This window comes from Lasioglossum baleicum, unplaced genomic scaffold (genome assembly GCF_051020765.1).
Source record: "Lasioglossum baleicum unplaced genomic scaffold, iyLasBale1 scaffold1914, whole genome shotgun sequence".
Classification (NCBI taxonomy): Eukaryota; Metazoa; Arthropoda; class Insecta; order Hymenoptera; family Halictidae; genus Lasioglossum; species Lasioglossum baleicum.
The window spans coordinates 1-5,000 of record NW_027470973.1 but is presented as its reverse complement, the minus strand read 5'-3'; positions in this window follow the sequence as shown (position 1 = coordinate 5,000).

Below are 5,000 nucleotides of genomic sequence, written 5' to 3'. Positions count from 1 at the left end.
CCAGACCATTATAAATATTAGATCATTGTATAATAACGCATTCTAACAATAAATATCAAGTATCAAAGCTTTAGGATGAATATTTATCGAATAAACTCAGAATAATGTTCCGGGCGCATTGCGAGCAACTCCGACCGAGCGAAATTTTTCTAAGTCCAACCGCCAAGAGTAAACTTTTTTCCTAGCGTTCCCAGACCATTATAAATATTAGATCATTGTATAACAACGCATTCTAACAATAAATATCAAGTATCAAAGCTCTAGGATGAATATTTATCGAATAAACTCAGAATAATGTTCCGGGCGCATTGCGAGCAACTCCGACCGAGCGAAATTTTTCTAAGTCCAACCGCCAAGAGTAAACTTTTTTCCTAGCGTTCCCAGACCATTATAAATATTAGATCATTGTATAATAACGCATTCTAACAATAAATATCAAGTATCAAAGCTTTAGGATGAATATTTATCGAATAAACTCAGAATAATGTTCCGGGCGCATTGCGAGCAACTCCGACCGAGCGAAATTTTTCTAAGTCCAACCGCCAAGAGTAAACTTTTTTCCTAGCGTTCCCAGACCATTATAAATATTAGATCATTGTATAATAACGCATTCTAACAATAAATATCAAGTGTCAAAGCTTTAGGATGAATATTCATCGAATAAACTCAGAATAATGTTCCGGGCGCATTGCGAGCAACTCCGACCGAGCGAAATTTTTCTAAGTCCAACCGCCAAGAGTAAACTTTTTTCCTAGCGTTCCCAGACCATTATAAATATTAGATCATTGTATAACAACGCATTCTAACAATAAATATCAAGTATCAAAGCTCTAGGATGAATATTTATCGAATAAACTCAGAATAATGTTCCGGGCGCATTGCGAGCAACTCCGACCGAGCGAAATTTTTCTAAGTCCAACCGCCAAGAGTAAACTTTTTTCCTAGCGTTCCCGGACCATTATAAATATTAGATCATTGTATAACAACGCATTCTAACAATAAATATCAAGTATCAAAGCTCTAGGATGAATATTTATCGAATAAACTCAGAATAATGTTCCGGGCGCATTGCGAGCAACTCCGACCGAGCGAAATTTTTCTAAGTCCAACCGCCAAGAGTAAACTTTTTTCCTAGCGTTCCCAGACCATTATAAATATTAGATCATTGTATAATAACGCATTCTAACAATAAATATCAAGTATCAAAGCTTTAGGATGAATATTTATCGAATAAACTCAGAATAATGTTCCGGGCGCATTGCGAGCAACTCCGACCGAGCGAAATTTTTCTAAGTCCAACCGCCAAGAGTAAACTTTTTTCCTAGCGTTCCCAGACCATTATAAATATTAGATCATTGTATAATAACGCATTCTAACAATAAATATCAAGTATCAAAGCTCTAGGATGAATATTTATCGAATAAACTCAGAATAATGTTCCGGGCGCATTGCGAGCAACTCCGACCGAGCGAAATTTTTCTAAGTCCAACCGCCAAGAGTAAACTTTTTTCCTAGCGTTCCCAGACCATTATAAATATTAGATCATTGTATAATAACGCATTCTAACAATAAATATCAAGTATCAAAGCTTTAGGATGAATATTTATCGAATAAACTCAGAATAATGTTCCGGGCGCATTGCGAGCAACTCCGACCGAGCGAAATTTTTCTAAGTCCAACCGCCAAGAGTAAACTTTTTTCCTAGCGTTCCCAGACCATTATAAATATTAGATCATTGTATAATAACGCATTCTAACAATAAATATCAAGTATCAAAGCTTTAGGATGAATATTTATCGAATAAACTCAGAATAATGTTCCGGGCGCATTGCGAGCAACTCCGACCGAGCGAAATTTTTCTAAGTCCAACCGCCAAGAGTAAACTTTTTTCCTAGCGTTCCCAGACCATTATAAATATTAGATCATTGTATAATAACGCATTCTAACAATAAATATCAAGTATCAAAGCTTTAGGATGAATATTTATCGAATAAACTCAGAATAATGTTCCGGGCGCATTGCGAGCAACTCCGACCGAGCGAAATTTTTCTAAGTCCAACCGCCAAGAGTAAACTTTTTTCCTAGCGTTCCCAGACCATTATAAATATTAGATCATTGTATAATAACGCATTCTAACAATAAATATCAAGTGTCAAAGCTTTAGGATGAATATTTATCGAATAAACTCAGAATAATGTTCCGGGCGCATTGCGAGCAACTCCGACCGAGCGAAATTTTTCTAAGTCCAACCGCCAAGAGTAAACTTTTTTCCTAGCGTTCCCAGACCATTATAAATATTAGATCATTGTATAACAACGCATTCTAACAATAAATATCAAGTATCAAAGCTCTAGGATGAATATTTATCGAATAAACTCAGAATAATGTTCCGGGCGCATTGCGAGCAACTCCGACCGAGCGAAATTTTTCTAAGTCCAACCGCCAAGAGTAAACTTTTTTCCTAGCGTTCCCAGACCATTATAAATATTAGATCATTGTATAATAACGCATTCTAACAATAAATATCAAGTATCAAAGCTTTAGGATGAATATTTATCGAATAAACTCAGAATAATGTTCCGGGCGCATTGCGAGCAACTCCGACCGAGCGAAATTTTTCTAAGTCCAACCGCCAAGAGTAAACTTTTTTCCTAGCGTTCCCAGACCATTATAAATATTAGATCATTGTATAATAACGCATTCTAACAATAAATATCAAGTGTCAAAGCTTTAGGATGAATATTCATCGAATAAACTCAGAATAATGTTCCGGGCGCATTACGAGCAACTCCGACCGAGCGAAATTTTTCTAAGTCCAACCGCCAAGAGTAAACTTTTTTCCTAGCGTTCCCAGACCATTATAAATATTAGATCATTGTATAACAACGCATTCTAACAATAAATATCAAGTATCAAAGCTCTAGGATGAATATTTATCGAATAAACTCAGAATAATGTTCCGGGCGCATTGCGAGCAACTCCGACCGAGCGAAATTTTTCTAAGTCCAACCGCCAAGAGTAAACTTTTTTCCTAGCGTTCCCAGACCATTATAAATATTAGATCATTGTATAATAACGCATTCTAACAATAAATATCAAGTATCAAAGCTTTAGGATGAATATTTATCGAATAAACTCAGAATAATGTTCCGGGCGCATTGCGAGCAACTCCGACCGAGCGAAATTTTTCTAAGTCCAACCGCCAAGAGTAAACTTTTTTCCTAGCGTTCCCAGACCATTATAAATATTAGATCATTGTATAATAACGCATTCTAACAATAAATATCAAGTATCGAAGCTCTAGGATGAATATTTATCGAATAAACTCAGAATAATGTTCCGGGCGCATTGCGAGCAACTCCGACCGAGCGAAATTTTTCTAAGTCCAACCGCCAAGAGTAAACTTTTTTCCTAGCGTTCCCAGACCATTATAAATATTAGATCATTGTATAATAACGCATTCTAACAATAAATATCAAGTATCGAAGCTCTAGGATGAATATTTATCGAATAAACTCAGAATAATGTTCCGGGCGCATTGCGAGCAACTCCGACCGAGCGAAATTTTTCAAAGTCCAACCGCCAAGAGTAAACTTTTTTCCTAGCGTTCCCAGACAATTATAAATATTAGATCATCGTGTGGTAAAGCATTTTGAAGACAAATATCAAGTATGAAAGCGCTCGGATGAGTATTTATCGAATAAACTGAGAATAATGTTCGGAGCGCATCGCTTGCTCGGCCGCTCGAACGAATCGTTCGCGCGCCGAGGCGCGTCGGATCGCCCTGCGAAGGAGCTCGAGCGAAATTTTTCTAAGTCCAACCGCCAAGAGTAAACTTTTCTCCCCGAGCTCCCGCACGACTTTAATCGTTATATCCACGCACGATACCGCTTGTCATCAATATTTCTCGAGTTTCAAAGCTCTCGAACGCGTATTGCTCCAGTTTTTGTGAAATATTGCTCCGACCGCCAAGAGTAAACTTATCTTTCCGGCTTACTCGGACAATTATAAATATTAGATCATCGTGTGGTAAAGCATTTCGAAGACAAATATCAAGTATGAAAGCGCTCGGATGAGTATTTATCGAATAAACTGAGAATAATGTTCGGAGCGCATCGCTTGCTCGGCCGCTCGAACGAATCGTTCGCGCGCCGAGGCGGGTCGGATCGCCGTGCGAAGGAGCTCGAGCTAAATTTTTCTAAGTCCAACCGCCAAGAGTAAACTTTTCTCCCCGAGCTCCCGCACGACTTTAATCGTTATATCCACGCACGATACCGCTTGTCATCAATATTTCTCGAGTTTCAAAGCTCTCGGACGCGTATTGCTCCAGTTTTTGTGAAATATTGCTCCGACCGCCAAGAGTAAACTTATCTTTCCGGCTTACTCGGACAATTATAAATATTAGATCATCGTGTGGTAAAGCATTTCGAAGACAAATATCAAGTATGAAAGCGCTCGGATGAGTATTTATCGAATAAACTGAGAATAATGTTCGGAGCGCATCGCTTGCTCGGCCGCTCGAACGAATCGTTCGCGCGCCGAGGCGGGTCGGATCGCCGTGCGAAGGAGCTCGAGCGAAATTTTTCTAAGTCCAACCGCCAAGAGTAAACTTTTCTCCCCGAGCTCCCGCACGACTTTAATCGTTATATCCACGCACGATACCGCTTGTCATCAATGTTTCTCGAGTTTCAAAGCTCTCGGACGCGTATTGCTCCAGTTTTTGTGAAATATTGCTCCGACCGCCAAGAGTAAACTTATCTTTCCGGCTTACTCGGACAATTATAAATATTAGATCATCGTGTGGTAAAGCATTTCGAAGACAAATATCAAGTATGAAAGCGCTCGGATGAGTATTTATCGAATAAACTGAGAATAATGTTCGGAGCGCATCGCTTGCTCGGCCGCTCGAACGAATCGTTCGCGCGCCGAGGCGCGTCGTATCGCCGTGCGAAGGAGCTCGAGCGAAATTTTTCTAAGTCCAACCGCCAAGAGTAAACTTT